Genomic DNA, 20,622 nt, shown 5'->3' on the forward strand with positions numbered 1-20,622 from the left:
CATCGAACAGAATTGTCCCCTCGTTTTTTTGTCTTCATTTAAAATTTTCTCTAGAAGTAGGGTCAACCAGTTTCAATTTGCCAAGCATTATTTAAGAAGGAAGGATTTCCGTGCATGTAAAATACCATGATATGCTGATTATAACAACATATTATTAACAACACATTTTTCAATGTGTTCACTAAATTCTGTCCTGTTTCTTCAAAATAATAGCTTAAATTGCATGTTAATTATATAGCTGTACCTATTTTGTTTTTATATTATTGTTATAATACAATAATATGTATTAACAAACAGCCCTCGGATTCTAATCTGCCTATGCAGCTGTCCTCCAGTACTTACTGGTATACATATTAAGTTGTAATAAGTGGCAGAAAAGTAGAATGAACTTTTTTTTTCCATTATATTTGTTTTTATCATGTGACCATGTACCAAGCCAGCTATAAATTATTGTATTTCTGTAGAATATGGAAAATAGTGTTTATGTCTTGTCTTTGCTAAATGTTTGCAATTTCTAAGTAAACTTTTCATCTCCTAAAATGAGTGTTAAGTGTGATTTTATTTTTACTTGTGGTGGTGTTTTAAACTCAACTTCAGTCTCCCAATTTGTCCTGTTTAATTGCTGTGATAGTGGTAGTTGGGTGGAGGTGTGAACTGTTGTCTGTGTGAAGCCAATGATTTGATTACCTACATTTGTAAAAAGAATTTAAACATATCACTTGTGTCTAGGACATTAAAAAAAATGCCAAAAACAAATTAGAGCGCAGTTGTCTTTAGGGTGCATTAACGATGACTAGCTGACTTGTGAAATCATCATTATGACTGCGTATGCTTTTTTCCAATATACTTCAAATGAACGTAGGGAGCAGGGAATTACTTGGTTATTTCAGTGTTATACCCCATGTTTTCTTTTTTGTTTGAAATATCTCTATTGGAATATAATTGCTTTACAACGTTATGTTAGTTTCTGCTGTATAACAAAGTGAATCAGCTATATGTATATGTATACATATATCCCCATATACCCTCCCTCTTGCGTCCCCCTCCCACCCTCCCTATCCCACCCCTCTAGGTGGTCACAAAGCACCGAGCTGATCTCCCTGTGCTCTGCAGCTGCTTTGTTTGCAAATATTTTCTCCCATTCTGAGGGCTGTCTTTTCATCTTCTTTATGGTTTCCTTTGCTGTACAAAAGCAAAGTCCCATGTGTTTATTTTTGTTTTTATTTCCATTTCTCTAGGAGGTGGGTCAAAAAGAATCTTGCTGTGATTTATGTCATGGAATGTTCTTCCTATGTCTTCCTCTAAGAGTTTCATAGTGTCTGGCCTTACATTTGGGTCTTTAATCCATTTTGAGTTTATTTTTGAGTGTGGTGTTAGGAAGTGTTCTAATTTCATTCTTTTACATGTAGTTGTCCAGTTTTCCCAGAACCACTTACTGAAGAGGCTGTCTTTTCTCCATTGTATATTCTTGCCTCCTTTATCAAAGATAAGGTGATAATATGTGCGTGGGTTTATCTCTGGGCTTTCTATCCTGTTCCATTGATCTATATATCTGTTTTTGTGCCATTACCATAACTGTCTTGATTACTGTAGCTTTGTAGTATAGTCTGAAGTCAGGGAGCCTGATTCCTCCAACTCCATTTTTCTTAAGATTACTTTGGCTATTTGGGTTTTTTGTGTTTCCACACAAATTGTGAAATTTTTTGTTCTAGTTCTGTGAAAATGCCAGTGGTAGTTTGATAGGGATTGCATTGAATCTGTAGATTGCTTTGGGTAGTAGAGTCATTTTCACAATGTTGATTCTTCCCCAAGAACACGGTATATCTCTCCAGCTGTTTGTATCATCTTTAATTTCTTTCATCAGTGTCTTACAGTTTTCTGCATACAGGTCTTTTGTCTCCTTAGGTAAGTTTATTCCTAGGTATTTTATTCTTTTTGTTGCAGTGTTAAATGGGAGTATTTCCTTAATTTCTGTTCCAGATTTTTCATTATTAGTGTATAGGAATACAAGAGATTTCTGTACATTAATTTTGTGTCCTGCTACTTTACCAAATTCATTGATTAGTTCTAGTAGTTTTCTGGTAGCATCTTTAGGATTCTCTGTGTATAGTATCATGTCATCTGCAAACAGTGACAGCTTTACTTCTTTTCCAGTTTGGATTCCTTTTATTTCTTTTTCTTCTCTGATTGCTGTGGCTAAAACTTCCAAAACTATGTTGAATAATAGTGGTGAGAGTGGGCAACCTTGTCTTTTTCCTGATCTTAGTGGAAATGGTTTCAGCTTTTCACCATTGAGAACGATGTAGGCTGTCAGTTTGTCATATAGGGCCTCTATTATGTTGAGGCAAGTTCCCTCTATGCCTACTTTCTGGAGAGTTTTTAACATAAATGGGTGCTGAATTTTGTCAAAAGCTTTTTCTGCATCTATTGAGATGAACATATGGTCTTTCTCCTTCAGTTTGTTAATATAGTGTATCACATTGTTTGATTTGCATATATTGAAGAATACTTGCATTCCTGGGATAAACCCCACTTGATCATGATGTATGATCCTTTTAATGTGCTGTTAGATTCTGTTTGCTAGTATTTTGTTGAGGATTTTTGCATCTTTGTTCACCAGTGATGTTGGCCTGTAGTTTTCTTTCTTTGTGATATCTTGTCTGGTTTTGGTATCAGGGTGATGGTGGCTTTGTAGAATGAGTTTGGGAGTGTTCATCTGCTATATTTTGGAAGAGTGAGAAGGATAGGTGTTAGCTTTTCTCTAAATGTTTGATAGAATTCGCCTGTGAAGCCATCTGGTCCTGGGCTTCTGTTTGTTGGAAGATTTTTAATTAGTTTCAGTTTCAGTGCTTGTGATTGGTTTGTTTATATTTTCTATTTCATCCTGGTTCAGTCTCAGAAGGTTGTGCTTTTCTACGAATTTGCCCATTTCTTCCAGGTTGTCTACTTTATTGGCATATAGTCACCTGTAGTAATCTCTCATGATCCTTTGTTTTTCTGCACTGTTACTATTCATCAGGGATGAGCAAATCAAAACAACAATGAGATATCACCTCATACTTGTCAGAATGGATATAATCAAAAAGACAACAAATAATTAATGTTGGCAAGGATGTGGAAAAAAGGGAACTCTGTACACTGTTGGTGGGAATATAAATTGGTACAGCCACTATGGAAAACAGTATGGAGTTTCCTTAAAAAATTAAAAATAGAACTACCATATGATCCAGCAATTCCACTGCTGGGAATATATCTGAAGAAAACGAAAACACTAATTTGAAAAGATAAATGCACCCAGTGTTCATAGCAGCACTATTTACAGTAGCAAAGGTATGGAAGCAACCTAAGTGTCTATCAACAGAGGAATGGATAAAGCAGATGTGGTATATATATACAATGAAATATATCACTCAACCATAACAAAGAACAAAATTTTGCCATGTGCAATAACATGGATGGACCTGGAGGGTATTATGCTTAGTGAAATAAGTCAGACAGAAAGAAAAATGCTGTATGTTTTCACTTGTATGTGTAATCTGAAAAATAAAACAAATGCATGAATATAAATGAAACTGACTCACAGAGGCAGAGAACAAACTAGTGGTTACCAGTGGGGAGAGGGGTGGGGGGGGAAGGGCAAGATAGGAGAAGGGGATTAAGAGGTACAAATTACTAGGTATAAATTAAGTAAGATATAAGGATGTAATGTACAGCTTAGGGAATAGAGCCAATAGTTTATAATAACTCTAAATGGAGTATAATCTATAAAAATATTGAATTACTATTTTGTACACCTAAAACTAATATTGTAAACTAACTATACTTCAATTAAAAAAAGAACTGATCAACCGCAAAAAATGCCCAGTAAACTCAAATTTTAAGTCTAAAATTAAAACAAAATCCTAACAATGGAAAGATAAACTATGAACTTGAGGCAACATTTGTAAGCATGCCACAAATGAAAAAATGAATGTTGTTGTTCTTCATACTTTACCTCCAAATTTTTTGTAAGCTTAGGGTTATTTCAAAATAAAAAAAATTTATAAGCACCCTTGATATATGAAGAATTCCTGCAATTTGATAAGAAAAACATCAAGAGCCCAGTAGATGAATGGGTAAAGGGTATAAACAGATAGTACACATACCCACAAACACACACATACACACACATACTCACAAAAAGACAAAAAGGTACCTTAACAGATAGGGCAGAAAAATATCAGTCTTAGCAAAGAAATGCAAATTAAAATAAGACTTCAATACCTATCAAATTAGCAAAGGTTTTTGGTTTTCCTCATTTTTAGTAATAATATCAGATATTTGCAAAAGTATAATAAAACATGTACCCTTTCTCTTTACTGGTGGGAGTGTAAATAAGAATAAGCAATTTCGTCATTTGTATAAGGACTCTTGACATCCTTGAATACAGATATCCCACTTCTAGGGATCACCCTAAAGAGAAATCCTGAACAAAAGAAAAAGCTTTATATATAAAGATGTTCACTAAGAATTATTTATATTAATGAAAATTTGAAAACAACTTAAATGTCAAGCTATACAGGGGGGTTATTAGATAAATAATAAAATATCAACTAGCCATTAAAATGTTTACAAAGAAGCTTTTAAAATAATGTGATGTGCTAAGTGAAGAAAGCAAGATGCAAAATTGTCTCTTTTTTTTTGATGTGGACAATTTTTTTAAGTCTTTATTGAATTTGTTACAATATTGCTTCTGTTTTAAGCTCTTGTGTTTTGGCCACGAAGCATGCGGCCAAAACACCAGGGTTCAGTGCAGGTTCAATCCCCGACCAGGGATTGAACCCACACCCCCTGCATTGGAAGGCAAAGTCTCAACCACTGGACCACCAGGGAAGTCCCACAAAATTGTTTTTACAATATGATCACATACTTGTAAAAATGAAGAAGTGGGGAAAAAAGATTTTTAAAAGTATAGGCTAACAGTAGTTGTTTTGAGTGGAGAAGCTGTGAGGAATTTTGTTCTTTCAATTCTTATATTTACCAAATTTTCTATGAGGAGAATATATTGGCTTATATTTTTATAATATATAATATGCATAAACAATCACTGCTATGTCTGGAACAGCAGGGAAATCTCACAGCATGTGCTCATTACAGATTCCTGGTTTCTAACTTTAATAAAGAAATTCAATATGAACTTTCAAGCCAATGGTGACAGTTTTTCCAATTCCTTCTGGCACTAGCAGCCATACAGAGGTCAGGTATATAAAAAAAAGTGGTCTGTGAGGATACGGGGAGGGGGAAGGGTAAGCTGGGACAAAGTGAGAGAGTGGCATGGACATATATACACTACCAAACATAAAACAGATAGCTAGTGGGAAGCAGCCGCATAGCACAGGGAGATCAGCTCGGTGCTTTGTGACCACCTAGCAGGGTGGGATAGGGAGGGTGGGAGGGAGGTAGATGGAAGAGGGAAGAGATATGGGGACATATGTATATGTATAAGTGATTCACTTTGTTATAAACCAGAAACTGACATACCGTTGTAAAGCAATTATACTCTAATAAAGATGTAAAAAAAAGTGACCAGAAATTCTCTTGCTTGGCACTTCAGTGCTATAAGACACCTGATGACTAGTTGGGCCTGAGGAGGAAAAAGCATTTTTAGAAAAAATACAAGTCTATTAAAATGGACTAACAGTATTTTTTTATTTGCTCTTTTTCTGAACTACTTATTCTGAGTATAAGAATAATAAATCCTTGTTATAAACATTTTAAATGTTATAGGTATTTATGATAGAGTGACTAACTCTACTATAGTTTGGTATATGTTACTCCAAACTTTTGGATGAATATCTAACATTTAAAAAATAATGGGATCATTCTAAACATACTGTTTTGTAACTTGAATGTTCAGTTAACAATATATTGCAGACAATTTCCCTTTTAAGAACTCATGGGCCGCCTCCCTTGTTTTAATGATTTATAATCTTCCTTTTTTGGTATACTATAGTTTATTTAACCAGTTCCCTATTGATAGTCATTTCAGTTACCATATCATTATTATAAACAATGCTACACTGAATAGGTACATGTCTTTGTATACTTGTACAATGCAAAAATATCTGAAATGTATGACTATTTTACAGTAAGCATCCATCACTCTTGAGTATTTCTGTGTGATAGATTCCTAAATTTCAGGGTCAAAGTTTATTAGCTAAGCAGTCCTTTAAAAATATTGTTTATACTCACATTATACAGTAAGAGTGTATAATGAAAATGCCTGTTTTCTTACATCTTTAACAAGGTAGTATATTATCAAGTTTTGTTTTGTTTTGGCCAATCTAACAGATGCAAAATATTACCATTGTTCTTTTGTATTTCTTTAATTATTAGAGAGGTTGAGCACCTTTTCACAGATCTGTTGGTCATTTGTTTTTCTTCTAGGAATTGGCCTTTATTGTCCTTTGTATTTCTATTTGTTTCCTTTTTCTTGTTGATTTGTGAAAGCTGTTTTTATATCAGGAAAAGTAGCCCTTTATTATGTTATATGCATAATTTTCTAAGGTTTTCTTTTGATGCTTTGTTTTCAATTTTTTTGGTACAGAAATTCTTTAAGGTTAATGTACTTTCATTGCTACTTTCTAATTCTGGGTTTGTGTCATGCTTAGAAAAGCCCTCTCCACTCCAAGATTATAAATAATATTCACTGTGCTTTCTTCAAGTATTTTAATCTCTTCATTATTTTACATTTTTATTTTTGAAGTAGGTGGAATTTATTTTGATATAAGGAGTGGGATCAGGAATTCCCTGGTGGTTCAGTGGTTAAGACTCCATGCTTCCGCTGCAGGGGACAAGGGTTTGATCCCTGATCCAGGAGCTAAGATCTTGCATGCCCTGCATCCCAAAGAGTGGGATGGAGATCCAGTTTATTTCGTCAGAAATGTCTAGTCACCCAACCCAATAACACTTATTAAATAATACATCTTTCTGCACTAACTTGAAATGCCACATTTATGATGTCCTAAATTCTCATATAGACCTTGTGTATTTCTGGGATCCATTTACCTTTGCTCCTGAGCCAGAAAGTGGCAATTTATCTTTGAGTAAACACACTCTCAGTAGAAAAATAAAATACTTCTGTTCCGGAGTTGAACATCCCTTGACTGTATGGAAAATTCCCTTTTACTAATTTATCTTTCAAGATGAATCTTCAGTCTTGGGTGATATGGTCAACATGGCTAAAAGAGTCAAATTTGGTATCATGCCCAAGTCACCATGAGCCTTACCCACAGTTTCTTACCCCTACTCTGTTTGCCAAGTAAGGATCAATACAGTTCATCTCTTATCTCTAGCCAGAGAGTTTGCTGTGGATAAATAATAGAACCACGAATTGAAAGTATTGTCTACAATAAAGGTTGGTAACGTCAATCTAAGCTATGGAACTTTCTCTCTCAAAGATGCTCTGAGTATGAGCCAATGTGGATGTTTAGATTCACATGCATAGATGAGAAACTAAGAATCTCTTTTTCCAGCTACTGAACCTAACCCTATGTAGATTTACACTGAACACATAAAAATAGATACAGTATTTCAGTTTAAGGGAACATTTCTGAATAGAGTTCACATAGAATCAGTGATAGGGAGATTTGCCACAGTCTGCTTTCTTGCCCATAGTGTGTGTGTCCTTTTGTTTCTTCAGTTCCCATAGCATGAAGGAAAGGAATGACCCTGTAGACCACCATCTCAGTACCTTAGATGGAATGCCATATTGTGCCTCTCGATTCCATTCTGTAGGTTTTATGTGGTGACTCACTCCTCCTATGTAGCACTCTGTATGGCCGACTTACCTATTAGAGCAGATACAATGTCTAAGGTCCATAATACTTTAAGGAGCCCATAAAAATGTCTTAATTTCTTTTAAAATCAGAGGCAAAAAAAATTTTAAGTCAAAGAAGATGTTTCGTTATATAATATTAGTATATTCATCTTTGTACCAATATAGTTATAAAATGTATTCTTTAATATTTTTTATGAAGGAAAGGGCCCACAAAAGTCATGATACAGCCTTGTCTGTCTCTCAAAAGATGTCTTACAAAGGGAATACTAAACATTTTAGATCTTTCATCTCTATTCTCCTCCTGGAAATTCACAATTAAAGGCTCATAGAAGCCTTGCAATAAATTAAGAAACAAAACAACAAAAACAAACTATAAATTTTAGCTTCCTTCAGGTTGCTCAGATTTATGTAATCTTGGAACTTTTTTCTTCCACATAATAACTACTGCCTTCCACCAGAACTAGTGATCCATAGAAGAATTTGGGAAATACTTAACTTTCTATTACATTAAGATTCAACATTGATCAAGAGAGTCTATAGCTGAAATCTCTCAACCATATATTATTTTAGCAAACTATACAGAAGCCTAAAGGATTATTCTCTGTTCTATGCAAACAGAATTAAAATGCATACCTGATTCTCTTTGAGCAGCATGGTAACAACACAGCTCTATCTATCCACTTGGCAGGAGAATTTTATTGTTGCACAAGTTGTAGACTTATGCTACACAGTTCACTGAGATGCATTTCAATTCAGTTTTCTTGATAGGCTTGCAGTAGCGTGAGAATGAAAATAATTCTCAAATGACAAGGAAGGGTGAAAAGCTGCTTTCCTGAATTCCAGAACATGTTATTCCTTAACCTATCAGACCTTATTAAGAGTGACTTAAAATCTGTCAGCTCTCAAAAGGTTTCTCCAGTAACAGATTTCTTGGTTCCGTCTCAGTTCCTGCAGTTCCCGTAACCACAGCCTATTCAATTTAGCAGTGCTCGGCTGCATGAAGGCTGAAATTAAGTGCTTTCAAAATTCAATCCATAGCAAAACTGACCTAACTTAGAAGCATCTCCACAGTTAGATTTAATAAAAAGATAAGAGTTTGACATGGAAGGCCAAAGAAGGATAAATTTCTCTGAGAAATAAAAGTAGAAAATGTTGTGGTTTTTTTTTTATGTTGACTAATGTCCTTTTTAAAAAGTCAGTTTACTGTTTGACAGAAAAATTCAGAGACTTCTGAACCAGGAAAAAATAGAAAATATGAACAGACCAATCACAAGTAATGAAATTGAAACTGTGATTAAAAATCTTCCAACAAGCAAAAGTCCAGGACCAGATGGCTTCACAGGTGAATTCCATCAAACATCTAGAGAAGAGCTAACACCCATCCTTCTCAAACTCTTCCAAAAAATTGCAGAGGAAGGAACACTCCCAAACTCATGCTATGAGGCCACCATCACCCTGATACCAAAACCAGACAAAGATATTACAATAAAAGGATATTACAGACCAATACCACTGATGAATATAGATGCAAAAATCCTCAACGAAATACTAGCAAACAGAATCCAACAACACATTAAAAGGATCATACACCATGATCAAGTGGGATTTATCCCAGGGATGCAAGGATTCTTCAATATATGCAAATCAATCAATGTGATACACCATATTAACAAACTGAAGAATAAAAACCATATGATCATCTCAATAGATGCAGAAAAAGCCTTTGACAAAATTCAAAACCCATTTATGATAAAACCTCTCCAGAAAGTGGGCATAGATGGAACCTACCTCAACACAATAAAGGCCATATATGACAAACCCACAGTAAACATCATTCTCAATGGTGAAAAACTGAAAGCATTTCCTCTAAGATCAGGAAAAAGACAAGGATGTACACTCTCACCACTATTATTCAACATAGTTTTGGAAGTCCTAGCCATGGTAATCAGAGAAGAAAAAGAAATAAAAGGAATACAAATTGGAAAAGAAGAAGTAAAACTGTCACTGTTTGCAGATGACATGATACTATATATGGATACTCATAAAGATGCCACCATTGATAGAGCTAATCAATGAATTAGGTAAAGTTGCAGGATACAAAATTAATGCACAGAAATCTCTTGCATTCCTATACACTAACAACAAAAGATGAGAAAGAAAAATTAAGGAAACAATCCCATTTACCACTGCAAAAAAAACAATAAAATACCTAGGAATAAACCTACCTAAGGAGGTAAAAGACCTGTACCCAGAAAACGATAAGACACTGATGAAAGAAATCAAAGATGACACGAACAGATGGAGAGATATACCATTTTCTTGGATTGGAAGAATCAATAGTGTGAAAATGACTACACTACCCAAAGCAATCTACAGATTCAGTGCAATCCCTATCAAATTACCAATAGCAGTTTTCACAGAACTAGAACAAAAAATCTTAAAATTTGTATGGAGACACAAAAGACCCCAAATAGCCAAAGCAATCTTGAAGGGAAAAAAAGGAGCTGGAGGAATCATACTCCTGACTTCAGACTATGCTACAAAGCTACAATCAAGATAATATGGTACTGGCACAAAACCAGAAATATAGATCAACAGAACAGGATAGAAAGCCCAGAGATAAACCCACGTACCTATGGTCAAGTAATCTATGACAAAGGAGGCAAGGATATACAATGGAGAAAAGACAGTCTCTTCAATAAGTGGTTCTGGGAAAACTGGACGGCTACATGTAAAAGAACGAAATTAGAACATTCCCTAACACTGTACACAAAAATAAACTGAAAATGGATTAAAGACCTAAATGTAAGACCGGACACTATAAAACCCTTAGAGGAAAACATAGGAAGAACACACTTGGACATAAATCACAGCAAGATCTTTTTTGACCCACCTCCTAGAGTAATGGAAATAAAAAAAATAAACAAATGGGACCTAATGAAACTTAAAAGGTCTTGCACAGCAAAGGAAACCATAAGACAAAAAGACAACCCTCAGAATGGGAGAAAATATTTGCAAATGAATCAATGGACAAAGGATTAATCTCCAAAATATATAAAGAGCTCATGCAGCTCAATATTAAAAAAACAAACAACCCAATCAAAAAATGGGCAGAAGCCCTAAATAGACTTTTCTCCAAAGAAGACATACAGATGGCCAAGAGGCACATGAAAAGATGCTCAACATCACTAATTATTAGAGAAATGCAAATCAAAACTACAATGAGGTATCACCTCACACCAGTTAGAATGGGCATCATCAGAAAATCTACAAACAACAAATGCTGGAGTGGTTGTGGAGAAAAGGCAACCCTCTTGCACTGTTCGTGGGAATGTAAATTGATACAGCCACTATGGAGAACAGTATGGAGGTTCCTTAAAAAACTAACAATAGAATTGCCATATGACCCAGCAATCCCACTACTGGGCATATACCCAGAGAAAACCATAATTCAAAAAGACACATGCACCCCAATGTTCATTGCAGCACTATTTACAATAGCCAGGTCATGGAAGCAACCTAAATGCCCATCAACAGATGAATGGATAAAGAAGCTGTGGTACATATACACAATGGAATATTAGCCATAAAAAGGAATGAAATTGGGTCATTTGTAGAGACATGGATGGACATAGAGACTGTCATACAGAGTGAAGTAAGTGAGAAAGAGAAAAACAAATATCACATATTAACATATATATGTGGAATCTAGAAAAATGGTACAGATGAACTGGTTTGCAAGGCAGAAATAGAGACACAGATGTAGAGAACAAACGTATGGACACCAAATGGGGAAAGCGGGGGGTGGGGGTGGGGGCTGGTGGGATGAATTGGGAGATTGGGATTGACATATATACAGTAATATGTATAAAATAGATAATAAGAACCTGCTGTATAAAAAATAAATAAAATTTTAAAATAGGAAAAATCAGAGACTTTAAGTCCTTTTTTTTTTTTTTTCCAGCTTTCAGAAGGTTTGTTCATTAGAAAGATGATCTCTATTATTTTTCTGGAAGCAGACACATTTGTCTGCCCATAGTGCTTTAAAATACATGTATTTCTCATCTTGGAGAAACTTACAAGACTTTGGGTTTAAAGGAAATCAACTCCAGGTGATCATAGTATTTTATAAAATTACGAAACAAAATTTCTTTTAAGGAAAAAAGCCCTGCTCACTTAATGACAGACCTGACTTCTAGAGAATTGATTTAATTCCCTGAACACATAGTAGTTAGCAAAACAAACAAACAACGATAGCAACAACAACAACAAAAATTTGTGCAGACTTTCCCTTGTACACTTCCCTGAAATGATTTGTTTATAGGATTTTTCTGCCTTTCTTAAGGTACAAAAGTCCTCAAGGGTAGAGAGATTGTGGTATTTGGCTTGGTCTCTCAAATGCCTACCACAGTGACCAGCATATGTATATGCAGCTTGTGGAATGAAAATGTAATACTTAGTGACTTTTTGATAGTATAACCTACTGGAAATTGTCAGTATGGCCATGACTGTTAGTTATATTGTTACTGCTCTTCCAGAGTAAGAGAGAGAGAGGGAGGGAGGGAGAGAGAAGGAGAATATATTACCTCTCTTGGCTGGCAAAGAGCATAAAGTTCTGATAAAATTGCTGACACTGATTTTATTTACTTATTAAAGCCTTACCTTGGCTCTTTATTTTTGAGTCAAGAGAGATACTTATAACTTTTTTTCAGAGGCTACTGAATTCTAGTAAAACTAGTAATGAAGGAAAAAGTAATTATTTTAAAGGCAAATCACTTCAGTAGTCTCCTTGAACAACCTAGCTGTAGTAATTGGAAGGATAGTTAGTAAATATATCAACCAGCCAACAAATATTTGATGAATACTTCATAGGAACTTTTATTATATGCTAGGTGTTTGGTGGAAGGAACACAAATGGAATATAACTGACACTTGGTCACTAATCTTTAAGTGTTCATGAACTGGTTGGGGAAGTGATACAACATACCCAAAACAAAATACCTAACAGAAAACAGGAATAAAGTGGTGATTTTTAAATTACACTTCCATACGTCAGTGCTATTGTAGAAACGGTACTGAGGTGATCTGCCCAAAATGAATAATGGTAGCCTATTTCTTGGTTTATGAACTGATAAAAGAACTGGTTATTAGAATTTTCTCAATTTTATATTTTTATCCTACACAACTTCCTTAGACAATTGATGTTTACTACCTTTTCTCTATTAGTAAGATGGCAAAAAGATATAAATCTGTAGCAAACACATATTAAGAGAAAAATTTTCTGAAATTGCTGAGCACTTCATTTCACAGCTCCTTATTTTTAAGTAAATACACTTCTGGTTGCAATGTTATATTTTATCTAGAACACACAGTCATATTTTCTTCCAGCAAAATTGTTCCTAGTACATAGGATGAATTAAATATATCAATATTTTATGCTGTTCCTATGAGATGACCATAATATTCAGTTGTCTTACTACTGAAATAAATTGGGAAACAACCAAGTGCATAAGCAGATGTTAAACAGAATGAGAAAACAATTATATCAGTTTTTGTCTACTTATGCCCTGACATCCCATAGAGGCTGTAAGGCTCCCAATGCTTCAAACAAATGCTCAGACATTAAAGTACATCAATAAGAGCAACATAGTCTGAAAGCATTTTCTTGAAGTATATGGTATTTGAAATAAGCCTGGAAGGATAAATCAAATCTGGAAAAATGTTTTAGAAATGCAAAGTGACCCAACCGTTTATTTTGGGATGCCACCAGGCATCTGGTGGTAACGTTTTTAAGTTTTACAGCCACATTTTTAGTAACCTTATTTTTTCAAATTGTTAAGGTCATGTGTATACAGTAAAAATTTTTTTAAACTACTAAAACACAGAAGGAGGAAAAGAAAACTAATACTTGAGAGGACTACTACTAACATTTTGATGCACCTTTTATTCTGTGTACTTTTTAAAAGTTGTGACCAGACTTCCCTGGTGGCGCAGTGGTTAAGAATACGCCTGCCAATGCAGGGGACATGGGTTCGAGCGCTGGTCCAGGAAGACCCCACATGCCACAGAGCAACTAAGCCCATGTGCCACAACTACTGAACCTGTGCTCTAGAGCCTGCAAGCCACAACTACTGAGTCCTGTGTGTGATAACTACTGAAGCCCGCGCGCCTACAGCCCGTGCTCCGCAGCAAGAGAAGCCACGACAATGAGAAGGCCGCACACCACAATAAAGAGTAGACCCCACTTGCCACAACTAGGGAAAGCCCACACACAGCAACGAAGACCCAATGCAGCCAAAAATAAATAAATAAAATTAAAAAAAAAAAGTTGTGATCAACTGTCTACCTAATTTTGTATCCCGATTTTTAAAAACTGTGATGAGAATAAAACTAAAAGCTGGTTCTTTGAGAAGATAAACAAAATTGAAAAACCATTAGCCAGACTTATCAAGAAAAGAAGGGTGAAGACTCAATAGAATTAGAAATGAAAAAGGAGAAGTAACAACTGACACTGCAGAAATACAAAGGATCATGAGAGATTACTACAAGCAACTGTATGCCAATAAAATGGACCACCTGGAAGAAATGGACAAATTCTTAGAAATGCACAACCTTCCGAGACTGAACCAGGAAGAAATAGAAAATATGAAAAGACCAATCACAAGCACTGAAATTGAAACTGTGATTAAAAATCTTCCAACAAACAAAAGCCCAGGACCAGATGGCTTCACAGGCGAATTCTAGCAAACATTTAGAGAAGAGCTAACACCTATCCTTCTCAAACTCTTCCAAAATATAGCAGAGGGAGGAACACTCCCAAACTCATTCTATGAGGCCACCATCACCCTGATAACAAAACCAGAGAAAGACGTCACAAAGAAAGAAAACTACAGGCCAATATCACTGATGAACACAGACGCAAAAATCCTCAACAAAATACGAGCAAACAGAATCCAACAGCACATTAAAAGGATCATACATTATGATGAAGCGGGGTTTATCCCAGGAATGCAAGGATTCTTCAATATATGCAAATCAATCAACGTGATACACCATATTAACAAATTGAAGGAGAAAAACCATATGATCATCTCAATAGATGCAGAGAAAGCTTTCAACAAAGTTCAACACCCATTTATGATAAAAACCCTGCAGAAAGTAGGCACAGAGGGAACTTTCCTCAACATAAAAGGCCATATATGACAAACCCACAGCCAACATCATCCTCAATGGTGAAAAACTGAAACCATTTCTACTAAGACCAGGAAAAAGACAAGGTTGTGCACTCTCACCACTATCATTCAACATAGTTTTGGAAGTCCTAGCCATGGCAATCAGAGAAGAAAAAGAAATAAAAGGAATCCAAACTGGAAAAGAAGAAGTAAAGCTGTCACTGTTTGCAGATGACATGATACTATACATAGAGAAACCTAAAGATGCTACTAGAAAACTACTAGAGCTAATCAATGAATTTGGTAAAGTAGCAGGATACAAAGTTAATGCACAGAAATTTCTTGCATTCCTATACACTAATGATGAAACATCTGAAAGTGAAATTAAGAAAACACTCCCATTTACCATTGCAACAAAAAGAATAAAATACCTAGGAATAAACCTACCTAAGGAGACAAAAAACCTGTATGCAGAAAATTATAAGACACTGATGAAAGAAATTAAAGATGATACAAATAGATGGAGAGATATACCACGTTCCTGGACTGGAAGAAGCAACATTGTGAAAATGGCTCTACTACCCAAAGCAATCTACAGATTCAATGCAATCCCTATCAAACTACCACTGGCATTTTCACAGAACTAGAACAAAAAATTTCACAATTTGTATGAAAACACAAAAGACCCCGAATAGCCAAAGCAATCTTGAGAAAGAAAAATGGAGCTGGAGGAATCAGGCTCCCTGACTTCAGACTATACTACAAAGCTACAGTAATCAAGACAGTATGGTACTGGCACAAAAACAGAAATATAGATCAATGGAACAGGATAGAAAGCCCAGAGATAAACCCATGCACATATGGTCACCTTATCTTTGATAAAGGAGGTAAGAATATACAGTGGAGAAGAGACAGCCTCCTCAATAAGTGGTGCTGGAAAAACTAGACCGCTACGTGTAAAAGAATGAAATTAGAACACTCCCTAACACCATACAGAAAAATAAACTCAAAATGGATTAAAGATCTAAATGTAAGGCCAGACACCATCAAAGTCTTAGAGGAAAACATAGGTAGAACACTCCATGACATAAATCACAGCAAGATCCTTCTTGACGTACCTCCTAGAGAAATGGAAATAAAAACAAAAATAAACAAATGGGACCTAATGAAACTTCAAAGCTTTTGCACAGCAAAGGAAACCATAAACAAGACGAAAAGACAACCTTCAGAATGGGAGAAAACATTTTCAAATGAAGCAACTGACAAAGGATTAATCTCCAAAATTTACAAGCAGCTCATGCAGCTCAACATTAAAAAAACAAACAACGCAATCCAAAAACGGGCAGGAGACCTAAATAGACATTTCTCCAAAGAAGATATATAGATTGCCAACAGACATATGAAAGAATGCTCAACATCATTAATCATTAGAGAAATGCAAATCAAAACGACAATGAGATATCATCTCACACGGGTCAGAATGGCCATCATCAAAAAATCTACAAACAATAAATGCTGGAGAGGGTGTGAAGAAAAGGGAACCCTCTTGCACTGTTGGTGGGAATGTAAATTGATACAGCCACTATGGAGAACAGTATGCAGGTTCCTTAAAAAACTAAAAATAGAACTACCATACGACACAGCAATCCCACTACTGGGCATATACCCTGAGAAAACCATAATTCAAAAAGAGTCATGTACCAAAATATTCATTGCAGTACTATTTATAATAGCTGGGACATGGTAGCAACCGAAGTGTCCATCAACAGATGAATGGATAAAGAAGATGTTGCACATATATACAATGGGATATTAGCCATAAAAAGGAATGAAACTGAGTTATTTGTACTGAAGTGGATGGACCTAGAGACTGTCATACAGAGTGAAGTAAGTCAGAAAGAGAAAAACAAATACCGTATGCTAACACACATATATGAAATTTAAAAAAAAAAAAAAGGTCATGAAGAACCTAGGGGCAAGATGGGAATAAAGATGCAGACCTACTAGAGAATGGACTTGAGGACACGGGGAGGTGAAAGGGTAAGCTGTGACAAAGTGAGAGAGTGGCATGGACATATATACACTACCAAACGTAAAATAGATAGCTAGTGGGAAGCAGCCACATAGCAGAGGGAGATCAGCTAGGTGGTTTGTGACCACCTAGAGGGGTGGGATAGGGAGGGTGGGAGGGAGGTAGATGGAAGAGGGAAGAGATATGGGGACATATGTATATGTATAAGTGATTCACTTTGTTATAAAGCAGAAACTAACACACCATTGTAAAGCAATTATACTCCAATAAAGATGTTAAAAAAATAAAAACTGTGATGAGAACTTAAGCTTGTGTTTTTTTCATGTTATTAAAAAATCTGTGGATATAACTTTTTTTTTTTTTTTTTTTTTTTTTTTTGCGGTACGCGGGCCTCTCACTGTTGTTGCCTCTCCTGTTACGGAGCACAGGCTCTGGACGCGCAGGCTCAGCGGCCATGGCTCCTGGGCCCAGCCGCTCCACGGCATGTGGGATCTTCCCGGACCGGGGCACGAACCCGTGTCCCCTGAATCAGCAGGCGGACTCTCAACCACTGCGCCACGAGGGAAGCCCTTTTTTTTTTTTTTTTTTGGGATATAACATTTTTAATGGCTGCATAATATAGTACTGTTAAGACATATTAATATATGTGCCAATTCCCCTATTATTGTACATTTATGTTAAATTTTCTCATTTTTCTCTGGTATAAGCGTAAGATGAACAAGATAGTTGCTTTCCTCTGTCCATTTCCCACTCTTTGTGGTAATACTTAGGTCTGCTCTATCCTTAATCAACCACGTGGTTTGAGGAGGATAGACCCAGCTCCGCAGGTGGGAGTCTTGCCGCTGGCCATGGAGGTTGGTTCAGGGACGGGCACATAACCATTTAAACAAGACAATATGTTCCTATGACATTCTTCTTTCAGAAACTCCATTTTCAGTTGTAGACTTACTATGTGTGGAACCAGAATATCTTCCAATGGGTCAGATAAGCATAGCCACAGTACAGTATTCTGGTGGGAATCATTAAAGGGCACAGTGAATGTGATTCAAGGAAGAGAGAGAGGGAGCCTGACCTGTTTGGGGAATAGAAAAGACGGGGATCTGTCTGAAGCCAGGACAGAATGTATGTCTAGAGAAAAAGCTGGTGAAATAAGAATCAGCGTGTAAAAGTAAATTCACTGAAATTTAGGATATGTCCATTTCATAATTGTTTATTTTGTCCATACATTTAAAATTCTGTGACAAAATAACTATAGTGTAGATTAGAAAGGTTGCTAGATTATCAAATGTTAGCAAAACTGAAATCCTCAAGAAAAACCTCATTACCTGAAGGTTGCTGAGTGTTTGTCCTATATACAACCTCAGCTCATAAGACAAACTCAGGGACTGAGATAGAAAGAAGGCAATCACTAAGCAACTTTCTGAAATCAAGCAAAAGTATCTACCGCTACCCAAAGAGACATGTCCAGTTTGGGCTGTCCAGAATCATAACAGAGGCTGAAAGACATGGTCACACTCTTTCGAAGTGTGAATGAATTTAGTGAATCCTGGAATCTTCAGGTCTTTGCTGACAAAAAGAAACCTAAATCAGTAAAAGATCATGGATCCCTGCCCTCTTATCAAGTGAACGAACCGTGCTTATACCACTAAGATATACTTGTAAGTACAGGGCAGGCTGATGAGTTAGGGAACTTGGAGATCACACTAAAGGAAATTATGAAATTATCTATGAGCCAGTGGGAGACAAACTTGAGTGTGCTTGTAATAGGAGGCTCTAGACTGGCATGCACAGAGACTTCAGATCCACATGCAATGGTGGACAAGGCCTGAATTTAAACTCAAGTCACTTGGCACAGTGTCTATAGTATTGTACCCACTACAATGGCTGGCAGGGTGCCAGTATTTTATATCCTGGCTTCTGAAACATTGAACAGTAGTTCTGACCCTTGTTAAAATAGGTGGATACAAATATTTGAAGTGGCTTATAAGAATACCTATAATAAAGTAGAAAAATACCAATAAACAAGGCACAGGAAAACTACAGATAGAACAGAAAAACAAGACCAAGGGAAGAACTATGACATAGATATTAATATCATATGGATCTACCCATTTCCTACAATGACCTGCAAATTTGGCTTGAGTTTCCTGCCAGCCAAGGCACAAAGAGTAACACGAGCACTTCAGACAGTTTGTGCTCTCCAAAAGAAATAAGCATCTCTGTGTTTTTTTCGTGGGAGGGTGGAGGGAAGAGGAGGGAGTGAGTTTCCGAGATGTGAATATTTGGTAACTAATTAGTTTTGGAGGTCTCTAAGCTGCCATGATAACAATGATTATTTTCTTTTATATGGCACTTAATACTTCACAGAGTAATTTCACTCACTTTTTTAATCTGCACAAAAATCCTGTGATGCAAGATTTGAAGGAAAGATGTTATATTATTAAAGTAATAATGCATCTCTCATTCATGCATCAAGGAATTTTGCCTCACTGTAAGCACAGCACAAAAGCAGAAAATAAGCAGAAAGATCACGGAGATAACAAACCAAATGGCACCAAGCGTATGCACAGAAAAAGCCTCTCACTCAGAACCTACATCTCCTTACCGAACCTGAAATTCTAACAAGATTAGTTAATTTCTTTCCTAAACCGCAGATTAAAAGTAACAAAATAGGGACTATTACAGAGAGGCGCTCTGAAAGGCCCCAAACTGCTACATATGAAAGCAGAGGGAAGAACTAAAAGCAAACAGAAGAGCAGTCAGTGTAAAGACTAAAAACTCTAAATACTCACCAAGCATATAGGCAGGGATGTGTCATGGGGCTCAGATTCTCTCTGCCCTGGACCCTACCCTCCATGAATCACTTCTTCACACCACTACCTCACCCATCTTTAAAGAACTAAAATGTGATGATGATCACTCACTCCCAACTCTTACAGCCTTTCAGTGACCTTCCAAGGCTCACAAGATAAAATCCTTATTCAAAAAGGCTCACAAGGGGCTTCCCTGGTGGCGCAGTGTCCGCCTGCCGATGCAGGGGACGCGGGTTCGTGCCCCGGTCCGGGAAGATCCCACATGCCACGGAGCGGCTGGGCCCGTGAGCCACGGCCGCTGAGCCTGCGCGTCTGGAGCCTGTGCTTCGCAACGGGAGAGGCCACAACAGTGAGAGGCCCGCGTACCGAAAAAAAAAAAAAAAAAAAGGCCCACAGTTTCTGGCTGCAGCTGCCTGCCTCTCACACCCGGCTTTCCTTCCCTCTCACTTCAGCACCACCTGGGTGGGCTTCTACACATTTCCTTCCATCTGTCTACCTGTAAGTGTCTCAGTGCTGCCTCTCCTGGGCAACTTGAAAGGTCACTTCCCCAGAAAGACTTACCCAATCCTGGAGAATATATTAGGTTTCCCTGTGAACCCTTAGCACCTTTGCATTTGAGAACTGATCGTGGTTGCACTTATTAGTCTGATGGTTTAATACCTGTTTCCTCCACTGTACTGAGAGCTCTGGGAGAACAAGGACCTTGTCTGGAGCACATGTCGAATAAATATTTGCTGGAAAAAAAATGGAAATGTAAGGTCACAGGGCAAGTATGTTACATCTTCC

The sequence above is a fragment of the Lagenorhynchus albirostris genome, chromosome 7 (genome assembly GCF_949774975.1).
Source record: "Lagenorhynchus albirostris chromosome 7, mLagAlb1.1, whole genome shotgun sequence".
NCBI classification, from domain to species: domain Eukaryota; kingdom Metazoa; phylum Chordata; class Mammalia; order Artiodactyla; family Delphinidae; genus Lagenorhynchus; species Lagenorhynchus albirostris.